We start from the raw sequence: 14,664 nt of genomic DNA, 5'->3' as shown, positions 1-14,664 counted from the left end.
AAGAATCTTTACAATAAAAAGTGTTAGGCAACACAGAGGTCAGAGGCAGCTCCTCCTATAATAAATAGCACGACTACCCTACATTAACTATAGGAGACATTTTAATGCAGTGCCTCAGCTTCGTGCTAATTATACTTTTTCACCATATTTTGAACCTAAGAAAAAATGTCATCAGTTAATTATAACAGATGAGGGAGTGTGAAGACTTCCTCAATAAATAATGCCTTGATATCTCATATCCAGCAAGCTGTGTGCTCTGCTCTGAAGGTGCCCAGAAATATGTCCTCTCAGGAAATATATCAAGAACTCATGGTCCCATAAGCTGGCTTTGTTTCCAAGCCTTGATTTTCAGCCCAACAATTAAGTGATTTTTATGGATTGGAGAGAGTAAAGGTCGTGGGACTGCTGGAATGGTGCCAGAGAGAGTAAATGTTTAAAAATAAATAAATCCCTAAATCAAAATGAGATACAGGAAACCTCAACAAATTCCCCCTACGCCTGCACAGGTGAGCACACAGACGCGATTTGGTTTCTGGAGCCGTGTCCCAGCCTTCCTGCATTCGTGGCATCTCCATGGGAGTCTGGCATGCACTGAAAAAGCCTGGTTTTAATGAAACCAGGTCACTGCTGCCAGCATGCCACTGGGAGCCAGCCACAGCTGTCCACCTACCCCGAGGAGGAAGGGCACCGTGCCCCTGCTGCTGTGCCACCCTGGGCGCTGCCCCTGGCTGCACCCATCCCTGCCCAAGCTGCTGGGTGTCTGGGTCCTTACAAGGTTCCTCAACTAAACCATCTTTCTTTCAGCTCCCGTCTCCACCTAGCACCCCTCACTTCCCCCTCTGAAGAGCCGGGATTTGGCGTGGGAAAGATGTCTTTGGGCTTTTCACAAATCCAGTATCCCCTTGAACCAAAACCAATTAGCCTGGCCCAAGGTCCTGCCATTGAAGGACTGTCCCTTCTTTTCAAACCCCCACGGGCTCAATTGCTCTAAGGAGCCTGGATGTGAATGAGCAAAGCCCGCTTAAAGTGGTACTTAAGGCCAGACCAGGGTGAAGGAAAAGAGAAAGCCTCTATAGGAACAGCAAGCTGAGTTTCCAAGAGACAGCTAACTGCCGGAGATTGTGTTCTTTTGCTCCCCCCATTTTCTTTTTTTTACCCCCACTCCTCAGCTTTCAAGACAAACGCTCCTAACCAAACCTGAGCCCCTGAATAAATATTAGAAAACACGAAAGCCAGAACCTCATCCTGACTCTTTGTGGATGCTGGGAGCCCGGCAGTGGGCAGTGTGATGGCCCAGCTTCGTATGCAAGCTCTGGTCACAAACGTGCACTCAGAGGGACAGAGCGATGGTGAGAAGCCTGAGATGATGTTTTTCCAGTTTGGGTCCTGGCAAACACCTTTCCAAGGTGACCAGGCTTATGGGCACGAAACACCAAAATCCCTGACCTGGACAGGGCAACCCCTGTACCATGTGTTGGGGAAGTCAGCATGGGCAGCCACATGTCCACCTCATGCTGGAGACCCCTGGGGACATCCAGAGACTGAGGGGCTGCAATGTGGCAGCAGCAGTGTCAGGGTGACGCGCGGTACCCGCACCACAAACGGTGTGTGTGCACTGCCACGTGCCAGGCGCCTCAGGGCTTGCACCTGCAGGTGCCAAATCAGCCCCTTCCCTTCACCCAGACACGAGACTGCTTCCAGCAGCAGCCGTGATCCCACCCTGATGGACGAGCAGCACCCATCCACGGCCACAGGTTGGATGGACCCTCCAAGCTCCTGGGCTCTGCCCTTTCTCCGGTGGCACGGACAACTCCAGCAGCAGGTAAAGGGAGGCACCATCCGTTTGCATTGAGGGTGCAGGGAGGGCACGGGAGCCAAGAGAGACAAAAGAAATAGCTGAGCCCAGCCTCAGGAGTGGAACTCGCCATTGCCAGGCAGTTCTACAAAAATGCCCATTGATGGGATTTCATCCATAACCAAGTGTGCATGCTCTCACAGCCTGGCTTCCAGAGGAGCTCCTTCAAACAGCAGGGCCTGGACAGCCTCTTCTCCACCTGACCCCGAGCCCTGGTGAGTTTGGCTTCCCCAGGTATTTATATATCACATACCCCTTCATCACATGCACTAAGCCAAACCTACTGCATGGCAGACAAGTTTTAGGAAAAGGTGGGAAATCATGAGCAGGAGCACGCAATCTCCCAGAGAATCATTTCCCTGGGATAAAACCCACAAACTATATTTTCCATTTATCCCCCAATGGCACATGCTGATTCTTCTGTTTCTGTCTCCCTCTGCCCATCCCCAGCTCTGCCTGAAGAACAAAGACATCACAACCCAGCTCCAGGAACCTCACCCACGTTTGGCCTACGCTGCATCCTATTGCTCCACCAGGAGACTCCCACTGAGAAGAGAAGGAACCAGGAATGCCGGGACATGGACTCTCAGCACGCCCGAAAAAGATGCCTCCCCTTCTGGGTTTTGCCTACGCAGGGGCAAAGATCCATCCTAACCAACAGTTACCCTTACCGGGCAAAAAGCAAAGCCACAAAGGGAACTGTGTCCAGCCAAAATCCATCCCTGGCCCAAGGACAGACCCTTGGGGACCTCCCTTCCAATATGGCACTTAAAAAAACATAAAGACAGAGAGCAGAGACCTGTCAGTGGGCTGCCAGGGACTCTCTAGATGCAGCGGGTATGTCACAAGCAGAGATTTGCTGGGGGGCTTCCTCCACCACCTCACCCCCACCCACGCACGCATGAGCTGGGGATTCTCACACCGCTGTCCCCCATCACTGACTGCCACCTCCCTTGTTAATTGAGGGGGTGCTGCCTCCACACCTCCTCGAGACACCCACAGGCTCATGCCAACAATGGGGGCAAAAATGAAGCACTGAAGCACCAGAAAAAATTCAACCGCAATTTCTTTCTCCTGGACATTTAAGGCCAAATCGCTCAGTCCCTGTCTCAGTGCCCTTCGGGGGAGCTGCTCTGGGGTAAGTGCACCAAGTACGTGGCCTGAAAAAATACCCGAAAAATCAGCTCAGGAGAGGTGATTTTGTGCAGACAAAAAAATAGTAAAAGTCAAGAGTGGTTTCTGACCAGCTGATTGAATAGCAAGGTGAAAAAGCTTGCATCAATCCTTTGTAAGAGTTCTCACGTAGACACGGATTTCCACACTTCCATTTTATTTCATAAAATTATATATATATATATATGTATTTATATATACACACACAAAGATATTTATTATATGTGTGTGTATTTTTTTCCTCACATCCTCTTTTTATATTTTCACCTTTTGCAATTACAAAAGCCAGGGACAGAAATACCTCCTGGGTTCTGCCAGTGCAGAACACTCCCACCAAACAGATTTTCTCTAACATGCTGGTTGAATGATTCCTCCTGAATTACATTCATTAGGAATTTGAATGTTTCTTTCCTCCATCCCCCATCAAATCATTACTCCGGAATAAATGCATTCATCAACCACCTTGCTCAGTTCCCTCCTGCTTTGTTCAGTCTAGTTTCAAAGCATCTCCACTGAAACCGTTTCCACCTGACTCGATGCTAGCGCACGAAAGGGGGGAAAAAATAAATAGGAGAAGAATTGAGCGCCACTCACAATATTGTGAAAATAATTGGAAAATTATTTCTTAAAAATAGCCAACATAATAAAGGAGGGAAAGGACTACATTCCTTCCTCCCCACCTCCGATCTCTTCCACAATTTCTGGGATTGCATCAAGTATACATATTCCAGATGGGCTGGAGAGAAGGAGGTTGGTTCTTAATGACACGTCTTTCGCTGCCTTTGGAATGAATGATTCATTCGGATCTTGCCGAGACTCGGTGCCACAGTTGAGTTACATTTCTAGAAAATCCGTATCTTTAATTCTGGCGCTGCGTGTGGGACCCAGCAAATCATGGAATTACTGCTGTAACTTCGGATTAGTAACGCTTTCTAAATGATAGTCTAATTCCAGGCCTTCATGCTTTTCAGCGTTCACACTCACACAGCCTTTTCCCTGGGAGGCTTCCTGCGGAATTAGTGCTGGCGTCTTCGTCTTTCTCTGCCCTTTTTAATTTCTCCAATGACTTCTCATTAGAATATATAATAACAGCTCCTCAGAACTTTTCTTTCTCCCGGTATAGCCAAATTCAGGCTGAGATCCTTTTTCCTTACTGTGGTTATGGCGGTGCTTTGCTGGCCCTGGAAGGGTGCACAGGCAGATTTAGCTTTGCGGGCCTACGTGGCATCTGACGCCATTCCCCCGTGCAAAGGAAGGTGGAAAACCTGTCTGCGAGGTGCGGGGGGCTCCCACCTCTCGCCGCCCCCGCACGCCGCCGGGCACGGGCGGCTCGGCCCCGCGGCAAGGGATGCCCACTGCGGAGGAGAGCACGGGCCGGGTACCCGCGCTCCACCTCGCCGAGGAGTGGGAACGCGGCAGCGTCTTTCCCTCCTCATCTCCCGCAGCATCTCCTGGGGGGCAGAGAGCCGGCTAACAGCCCACTCGCAACCCCTGCCACGGGAAGGGTTCTCTCTGCAGCCTTCCCGGAGCTGTCACGACCCGTGCGGGCTGGCGGCAGCGCGGGGATCATCCCTGCGGGATGCGAGCGGCCAGCGCCGGGCGAGGGGCTGGTGGCGATGCTCCCAGCCTGCCCCAGGGTGCCGGGGGGCCCGGGGGACCCCGGTCCCGGCCAGGGGCGCTCGCCCCACGCCAGCTGGGAAAACGTGCCGGGGAGGCTTGGCGGAGAGCACGGTGCTTTGTGTCGCCATGGGAACGGAATGCAGATGTGCCAATTGCTTTTCTTTTCTTTCTTTCTTTTTCCACCTTTTTTTTTCTTTTTTTTTTTCTTTTTTTTTTTTTTTATTATTATTATTACTTGCCAGACATTGTAATACATATTATGTTTCAACTTCTGGGGCTTGCAGCGGAGGTGAGGGAGGCTTTGTGCCTTGCCAAGTGCTCGGCTCCCAAAGCAGCCTCAGGCCGGGCGGCTGCACGCTGGAGGGGTGCACCCAACAGCGGGACCCCTTCCCCGGGCATTCCCCCGCAGCTACGGACAAAAGCAACAGCCACCACGCAAGAAAAGTGATCACATTCTCACCAACTTGACCTTCCAAAGAGAGGCCAGGATCAAATCCAAAGCCGAAAAAAATAGAGCAGGAGAGAGAAAGAGAAGGAAAGATAGCCAAAAGCTGGGAGGTTCCGTGGTCTGACCCGTAGGCTGGGATGCGGGGAAGATTTATTTGGGGAGGGCGCTCGCTCTCTCCATGCCCCCAGGGCCGCGACACCCCGCAGCCTAGGAGTGAATTTCGCCGTGCGTTTAAACGATAATTAAACCCCGGGTTTATCTGGCAAATGAAGAATTGACGCAGGGCTCGCCTCCCTGTCCCTGTCCCTCCCGCCCGCTGCCGCGGAGCCCCGGGCTACCCGGAGCGGCCCGACGGGGAGGTCGCGGAACCGCAGACCTTACCTGGAGCCCCCAGGGCGGCGAGTCGGGCCGTCTCTGCACTGCCGGTCCTGGTGCGGCCGCTTCCCCTGGGCGAGCAGGTCTGGAAGTCATTTCTACTTTCGGTTATCTAGCTTTATGATGGCTCCACAACACTCATACAGCTAGATAACCAAAGACAGAAACATCCCTCCGTCGGGGATGCCGGCCATCCGTCCGTCCGTCCGTCCGTCCGCTCCAAGGTGCGGGCACGGCCGGGGCAGGGCGGCCAGGAGCTGCCACCGGGAACCACACACACATAAAAAAAAAATTAAAAAAAGAAAAAAAAAGAAAAAAAGAAATAAAAAAGAAAGAAAGAAAAAAGAAAAGAGAGAGAGAGAAAAAAAAAGATAAATACGAAGCGGAGAAGACGAGCCGGGGCAGAGCCACGGGCGCATGGCGGGCTGCCGCGGGGGCTCGGAGCCGAACCGCGCCGTACCGAGACAGGTCGGGCGGTGCCGAGCCGAGCCGATGCGGGCCGGGCCGGGCCGGGCCGGGCCGGGCCGGGCCGGGCCGGGCCGGGCAGCGCTGGGCTGGGCTGGGCTGCGGGGCCGGCGGAGGCGCTCGGTGCCCAGCCCGCCGGCCCGGCCCGGCGAGCGGCACTCGCGCTCCCGCCCCGCTGCCCAACTTCTACTCCCCTCGCATGGTAATCGCCCCCTTTGGGAAGTGACGTCACGCCGCGCCCAGCCAATCCCCGAGCCCTCATTTAAATCAGCGCCCCCTTTCCCGCGCTTTCCAGCCCGGGATGGGCTTTGCAGCGGGCCCGGACGGGACGGGGCGGGACGGCACGGCACGGCTCGGCACGGCTCGGCACCGGGCGGCACCGGGCGGCACCGGGCGGCACCGGCCCCGCAGCCGCACCCCGCCACCGGCCGCCTCCTCCCGCCCTGCCCCGGCCTGTGCCGGGGGCTGCGCCGCGGATCGCTCACCTCCCCTACCCCCTCCCCGCTTCCTCCCGCCCCGACGTGCCCCCGCCGCACCTCCGCTGGGCTGGGGGAGAGGCGAGCAGCACCCCTGCACAGTCCTGCACTTGCAACTATAACCTCCCTTTCCGCCTCCTCGGCACTCCCCTCTCTCCTTTTCGTCTCTTTCCCTTTCCCCTCTCTCCCCTCTCCCAAGCCCCTCTCCCCTTCACTCTCTGCCTTTCCCTGGCCTTTCCTTTCTTCCCACCTTTTCCCTTTCCACCCATTTTCTTTTCGTATTCCCGACTCTTTCTCCCATTTTTCCCTCTCCTCCCCGTGCACCGCCCCCCTTCCATGCTGCCTACCTCACTCACACCTTCTCCTCCCCCAGAAATGCCCTTCCCGTCCGGCCTCCGCACCCGGGGGCAGCCCGACAAACCCTCTCTCCCCAGCCAGACGCGGGGCTCGCCCGTCCCGAGGCGTGCCCCGGGGACGTACCCGCGATCCCCCACAGATCCTCTCTGCTCCCCGTTTCCCCACAGTTTTAATTATTTCCCCTCCAGGTTCTGCTATTTCCTGCACAGATTCTTAACGCGGTGTGCGTGTAGCAGCGAATCCGGCACATACGAATAATACCAGCAACAATAATCAGACTAAAATGCCAGGAAGTAAATATGATTATCTGGGGTGCTTAACTGACCTGCTCCTCACTCAAATAAATAAATAAATAAATAAATAAATAATTGTAATCCCTCGCCGCTTCTGGACACAGCCTTTCTTTAAATCCCAAACGAGGGAAAAAATGTGACCTGCTACAAAACGAGGGATCCGCGAAACGAAGCGATCTCGGCGGGAGCAGCCGCGGCAGAGCGCTGCCTGCCGGTCCCGCCGCCTCCGTCTCCCGGCGAGCTCCGCTCGGATTATTTATTTCTCCCTCTCTTCGCCCTCCCCCTCCCCGCCATCTCCTTAAAAATAATTTTAAAATTAAATAAATAAAATCTACGAGCTCAATCAGGCTAAAAGCTAAAGGACGAGGGCTGCCAGCCCTTTGCGAGCCGGCGCTGCTCTCGGCGCCCAGGCGAGCCCGGCCACCCCTGCTTGGCTCCCAGGGACCGCCGGCTCCCTCCCGCCTCCTGCCTAACGAGAAACGGGCCCGGGGGTGCTCTGGCCGCCCCGATGGGGCTGGACAAGGTGGGGAGAAATATTTTCTCCGTCCCCAGCCCCTCGGTGCCTCCCCCGCGGCCCGAGCCGCTCGAGAGGGGACTTGGCCGGCTTTTATTTTAATCTATCTTAGAGACAGGGCGGGGGGGAAATGCCATGACTGGGATCTCCTTAATTTTACGGCCTTGGATTTTCTCCTAATTTATTGATTTCTCTGTTAGGGTGGTCGCAGCTAGAACGCTGGCGGCTGGGGCGGGGGAAGTCGCCCGTCCGCCCCGCTGCCTGGGAGGACAGCCCGGGGTGCGGGGACGGTGGCACCGAGCGGGCACCAGGGGCTCGCCTGGCCCAGGCACCGGCCTCGCTTTATCCCCACGGGGGAGGCCCCCTTTCTCACCGCGGGGCCCCGGTGGCCGGGAGAAGCTCGGGGCGCCGCCGGCAGCTTTCCCCGCTCCCGGGGCCGTTCGGGCGGCGAGGCGGCCCCGCTCCAGCCTCGTTGTCCCTGCGGCAGCGGCGAGGGGGCCCAGACTGGCAGAGCCAGCCCCCCTAAGCCGCAGCTCTGCCCGGCTGCCGCCGTGCGAGGTCTCCCGCCCGCCGTGCCGAGCCTCCGGGCCGCCGTGTAGCTCAAGCGAGGATGCTACGGGTAAACCACCGCAGCTCGCCGGGCTTCTCGGGGCTGGAGAGGGGATTCCCTCTCTCTGACGGTCAAAGGAGGTGATTTTCTTGGCAGAAATATATATGATAATATATTTCTTCCCTGCTCCTTTTCGGCAATGTCTTGCTCTGCTCGGAGCTCTCGCCTTGACCCTCTCCTTATAGGCAGAGCCCCAGTACGTGGGAGATAATACCTTGCGCTAGGGGTATTTTTGTTTGTCTTTAGCCTTTGGGTATTGTGGAATTAAAAAAAAAAAAAAAAGATTATTTTTTGAGTTTTTTTGGTGGGGGGAGTAGGGTTTGTTTGGGCTTTCTTTTTGGCGCAATTTTATCAGGATGCGTACAAAATGGCTCCTTGGCACAGCGCAAAGCACCAGAGAGAAGCCTGGGGAGGGATCGGCGGGGTTGCCCTGGCTCCGGAGCTGCGGTGGCATCGCCCAGAGACAGCTCCTTTCCTCCTCCCCTGGGCCGCCCACGGGGGCCGCGGGGCTCGCCTTCATCTGCACGAGAGAAAACAACCCGAGCGGCGGTGGCCCGACGGGACGGGGAGGGACGGAGGTGCCGGTGTGGCTCTGGCCATGGTGCTGCACCGGCCCTGCGGCCCCACCCGCGGGCAGGACGGCGCCGCTGCCGCTCCCTGCTCCGGTGACCCCGGCCCCGGGCAAGGCGGGCGGCCCCGCTGGCCGCACCTCGGAAGAGCCCGGTCACCAGGCCGCCCCTGAATTATTTAACGTGATCGCCCAGGAACGAGTCCGCTGCCTTCCCCTCTTCTACGTCCTGCACGTCTGACGTCACTTTTCTTTAATTAGGAGAAGTTATTTTTAGCCAACCTGGAGTAACCCCCCACGCCTCGCAGCCTCGAGCTGCATCTTCTTCTAATTGTTTTTTTTTGGTTGTTTTAATTTTTTTTGATTTTTTTTTTGCTTTTCCCCTCACCATCGGGGCTTGGCAAAGAAGCGGCAGCTCCCGACGGGCGTGAAGGAGACGCGTCGCTTTGTTTAGTAATTAAAAGCCGCCTCTGAGCAAACCCCGGCGCCGAAAAGGCAAAGCGGCTGCGTCTCACCCCCGGCTCCTCTCTTCTCTCGGCCGTCGGGGCCGGGAACCGGGTGGGGACAGCCCCGGACCTTCCTCGCTTGGCGGGGCGAGGTGCTGCCTGTCCGGGGGCCGGGGGTGGAGGCACGTCGAAGGGATCCGGCCAGGTGCAGACTCTCAGGCCACCTGCACTGCTATGATTCGGGTTTCCTTAAGGCTGAGGCCTAAAATGCATTTCACTTCCAGGGTGATACAAGGAAAACAAAAAACAAACAAACAAACAAAAAAGCCAAAAAACCACGAAAACCAAACAACAAACCCAGAGGAAGCAGGCATTCGCGGGAAGGCAGGGAGCAAAAAGAAAAAATGAATGGGAGGAAAAATAAAAAATAAAAAAATTTAAAAAAAGGAAAAATATTTTAAAATAGGATAAAATCAGAAAGAAAAAGGAAATGATAATAAACAAGGATTAAGTAAAATAAAAATGCTTTCGCCTTTTTTTTTTTTTTAGCAAATAAAATGCATGCAGCAAATGAAAAATGAAATAAATCCTCCAGCACGAGAAGCTGGTGGCAGATCAGAGCACGAGCAGCGGTAGTCCCTTTGCTGGTCCTCAGGGGTAAATACGAGCAGGGGAGCGGGACGCCCTGGTGTCCTCCCCGTCACCCCTAAAAACAGGCCCAGCAGCAACACCCGCTGCACCGGGAGGATGAACTTCCTCGGGAGCCCGGGATTTCTCCCGCGGCCTAAAGCCTGGGTGTCCCGGGAGGCTCGGCCTCATCCGGGCGTTTTGCCCGGTGCCGCTTCTCAGACTGGCGAGAGGGGAGGTTTGGGGGAAATTCGGCAGTCCCCAGCAGCGCTCGGTCCCAGCTCCCCGCCTTTCCGTCCGGACTCAGCCCGCTCCGGGCCCCTCTCCCGGGCTGCAACGTGCCGGGCATCCAGGGAGAAGCTGCCGGAGCAAACGCGTCCCCGGCAGCAAAATCCCCTGTGTTTCGCACTCGTGCCCCGAGAGGGGTGAGCCGGGGCCAGGGAGCGGCGCTGGGCGGTCCCGGTCCCGCGTGGTGCCGGCACCTGGAGGCGCCCAACTTCCCGGCGGGAACCGGCCCAACTTCGTATCCCCCGTCCCTCTGTCCCTGCCTCCCTCCTCCCCCTCCGGCAGCCGGTGTGTTCCCCCGGACCAGATTGTCCCCCCGCGCCCTCCCGCCTCCCCGGGGCCGCCCCGCCGAGGCGGCGATGCCCGGCCGCGACACTCACTCTGCTGCCGTGCGGAGGGCAGGACGGTGGTCCCCGGGAGAAGCGGACGGCGGGGCCATTCCCCTCCCCGGGGCGGGCGGAGGGGCGGACAGGGCTGCCCCCGGCCGAGCGGCGGCTCCCGCAGCTCCCAGCCCCGGGCGCGGGCGGCGGAGGCGGCTCTGCCCCGGCTCCGTGCGTCTTCCCGGCTGCTGCCGGAGCCGGCTCTGGTCGCTGGCCGGGAGCTGCCGCCGCCGGCAGGCTCTGCCCGCACTGACGTCAGCCCGGCAGCCGCCTATTCACTCCAACCATGGCGGAGAGGAGGAGGAGGAGGGAGAGGGGGAGGGGAGGAGGCGGTGGGAGGGAGGGGGAGAGGAGGAGGACGGGAGGAAGACGGCGGTGGCGGCGGGGGCTGGTGGCTGGCAGGCTCCGCCGAGCAGAAAGCGCAGCCCCTCCGCCTCACCCCTTAATTACCCCCCGAGGACGGGGCTGCGGGGGAGGGGGGCCGTGTACCCCCCTTCCCCCCGGTGAGTCCCTCTGCCTCCCGCTCCCCCGGGGCCGCCGTCGCTCACCTGGCCGCCCCACCGGGCGCCCCGCTCTTCCCCCAGCCCCGGGAAGCGATTCTCCAGGGGAAAGCGGGACCAGTTCCCTCCCAGACCCCGCCACCCGAGTCCCCTCTTGGTGGTGCCCCCCATCCCATGAGGAACGGACCCCGTGACGGGGGACAGGGAAAGGGCTGCGGCTGCCCCTAACCCTCCCCTGGCCCGGGCAGCTCCCAGGGTCTCTTGGCCTCGCACCGCTGTCCAAATGCTGAAAGGACCCGAGACGGCCCGGCCCGGCCCAGCGCAGCACAGCCTGGCACGGAACAGCACAGCACAGCACGGCCCGCCTGCAGCCGTCGGGCAGAGCAGCGGCACAGACTGCCCCCGGGCCGAGTCCCCGGCCTTGGAAAGGCAGTCTGTCCTGGAGCCGTACCGGGCCGGGCCGGGCCGTGCCGTGCCTTCCCGACGCACAGGCCGAGCCCGGAGCCCGGTTGGCCCCGCCAGGCGCAGCGCAGCTCCCGGTGGCCGCAGCGAGCTGGACGCGGGGCGCGGGCACGCAGGTACAGCCGGCGCGTCCCCCTCCTCTCCCCTCCGCCTCTACCTTCCTTATGGTCTTTACAGAATCACACACATACTGCACCGCCTGCAGCCTGCTGTAAGGCTCAAAAAGCCCTCCCCAAAACCCCACAGCCCCCCCCCCCCCCCCCCCCAATCCCTCCTGGCACACCTTTACTTCGCTTCTGACCTCTCCTCTTCCTTCCTGCGTTTAACCTGGCTTCTAATTTTTATCTCCGATTCACTCCACCGATGCCCCGGAGCGGCTCTGGGGAGTCTCTCGCCACCCCGATGAATACACAGGGATCCCCAGACAGGTTTTCTATGTAGGAAAAAACAAACCGATCGAGCCCGAGAGATCTGCATCAGCCGAACACGCCGCCTCGCCTTTACATTCGTGTTTTTAAATCCCCCCGTTATTTTTTCTTTTTTGCATCTGCGAGTTGCCACGAAAGGAAATACAACTCCAAATGCCACTGCCAGCAGAAATTGGAGCTCGTTGCCAAATTCAGTAGTATTTTATTTTAAAAGCAATTAACACCATTAAAAAAAAAAAAAAAAAAAGAAAGAAAGAAAGAAAAAGAAAAAAGAAAGAAAGAAAGAAAAAAGCGCGTCTTCTCCTCTTCCCGGGGAGTGCAAGAAATCCTTTTGCTCACCCAGAGTCGAAAACCTAATGGCATTGTCGTTAAACACGAAAAGGAGAATATTAAGAAATTGCAACACTCCCTCCCGAGCGCTCCCCCCCTCCCAGTTTATTTGCCCTAATAATTAATTCACAAGAGCTTAACTTCGGTGTAACCCCGGCGGTCTTTTCATTAAAAAATCCCCGCGTTTCCTATTGAATTAGCTCTGCTCCATTGTCGCTGAAATGAAGACGCCAAACCAACTTTTACCCTGAGCATTTTCTCACCAGCCCAAAGAAAAGTCTCTCTCCTTTCTCTTTTCTCTGTTTTTTTTTCTTTCTTTTTTTTTTTTTTTTTTTCTTCTTTTTATTTTTTTTTTTTAATTCAAGCACCCAGGCGATGGACGTGTCCTGCAATTTAACTACTTTCAAATTCTTTGTTCGGGTCCCACCGGGGCTCTATTGTCACCCTATTGAGAGAGCTTATTGCCAAGTCAAGCCTGAGCGAATTGAGACACGCACGGGAGGAGCCCCGGGGGCTGGGAGCGGGATCCGTGGGCTGCACGGCCCGGGGGGACCCCGACCCAGCCCCGAGGGAGCGGGCACGGAGCGGGGCAGGGGCTGTCGGCAGCCCCCGGGCCGCGAGAACCGGCACCGATTCCACAGGAGCCGCAGCCGCCAAAGCAGCCCGGGCCCCGCAGAGCCCGCGGGTTGTGCTGGGGCAGCCCCGGGAAGGGGCGCCCCACGGGATCGGGCTCCTCTGAACCCTCAAAGCATCCCTCGCAGCAGAGCCTTGGCTCGGGTACCACTGCTGCGGGCAGGAGAGGGACTTACCTCGGCTGCCCGCGGTGCCGCCAGCTTCCCTCCTTCGCTGGTTCTCCCTTAATCCCGAAAAGGAGGGTCCTCTTCTGCTCTCATCCCACCCCCGACCCCTCCACCTCGGAGCCGGCTCCCGCCTGCCTCCCGTCGCCCTCTTCAGCGCTCACTTTGGGAGCTCCGGGGCTCGCTTCCCGAGCAGGGAAAGAGCGGGATGTTGGGGTGATTCTCTTTTCTCTTTTCTTTCCCTCTCTCTCGACTCCTCCCCAGCCTGGAAAAGGGGTTGCGAGCTGAAACAGGGGGATACGAGCTTCACGGAAGGGTTATTTGAGGAGAAAAAAAAAAAAGCTGAAAGAGCAGTGCTGGGCATGGATTCCCACGTAAGCCCGTACGTCACCTATAAAAATTGCCCGTTTCTCCCGTTTCTTGGCTCCGGGGGGGCAGCTGAGACATCTCTACCTGTGGAGGCAGGAGGTGAAGCCCCGTTAAAACCGGCGCCCCGTTAAAAACGTCCTGCTCCAGCTGGGAGGGGAAAGCAGAACCGGGCAGGGGCCGCCTCTCTGCATCATCACCCTCTGCCCCGTGGTGATGTTTGGCCGCCCCCTGCTCCCCCAAAACACCCATCTGGAGCCCTTCTCAGCCTCTCGATACCGGGGAGAGAAGGGGGTTTAGGAGATTCCTCGCCGATCGCACGGGGAGGGCCGCGGCGGGGACAGGGGTACACAGCGGCCATCGCCTCCTCCTCTTCACCGCGGTCCTCCTGTTGTGACCAGCGGCGTCTCCGCCGTGTCCCGGGGGAAGAGGAAGCCCTTGACCCCTGGCCCCGGGGGCAACGGGGTTAAACAAAGTCCCACCGCCCCATTATCCGACAGACAGCACTGAGCTCCCGGCGGGGAGTGGGGTCTCCAAGAAGCTGGCTACAAGTCGCAGCTCCCACCTCCGGTACCGGACCCCGACGGGGCGCACCTGGATGGGGATGCTCCTCTGACAGACAGACAGACATAAAAACAAAAAACCTAGAGAATGAAAAAAAAAATATATATACATATCCCATTCCGACTTATGCATTGCATCCAGCTCTTCCGAAACGCGGGGTTTTGTGGTTATTTCGGGTTGTCCACAGTGGTGATTTTTTTTTTTTTTAATGGTGCACACCTTGCCGAACCTTCCTGCCCGCACTCGGGTGAGGCACAGGCAGCCCCGGCCCGGTCCTGCCTGCGGACAAGGCAGCGGAGCTCGTTGTCATCAACCCTCCCCAGAGCGCTGCCGCGAGAAACATTTAGAAGAGAATTTATTTTTTCTATTTGCGCTTTGGAGAGAGGAGGAAATTTTTTGATAGGGCGGGTTTGGGTTTTTTAGAATTTAATTTTTTGCGAACACGATTAAAAAAAAGGAGACGAAAGGCGCCAAATAAGAGAAAACGGCGTTAACACAATGCATCGGAGGGGAGAACAAGTGCACCCGGGTGCTTTCCTAGAGCCACCCCGGAGCTAAACCTTTCTTCCCTTCACTCCAGGGCAGCTCACGGCTCTTCCATCCCCCCAGAGCACCCGCAGTCTTGGAGCATCTCTCCCCGCCGGCTCCGCACCCCGCGCCTCGCCAAGCTCCCGCAGAAAGACCAGGAAACCTCAAGTCCCCGGTATGGAGGTGGCCGAGGACAG

Source organism: Prinia subflava, chromosome 15, assembly GCF_021018805.1.
Source record: "Prinia subflava isolate CZ2003 ecotype Zambia chromosome 15, Cam_Psub_1.2, whole genome shotgun sequence".
Lineage (NCBI taxonomy): Eukaryota > Metazoa > Chordata > Aves > Passeriformes > Cisticolidae > Prinia > Prinia subflava.
Note: the sequence above shows the minus strand (reverse complement) of the source record.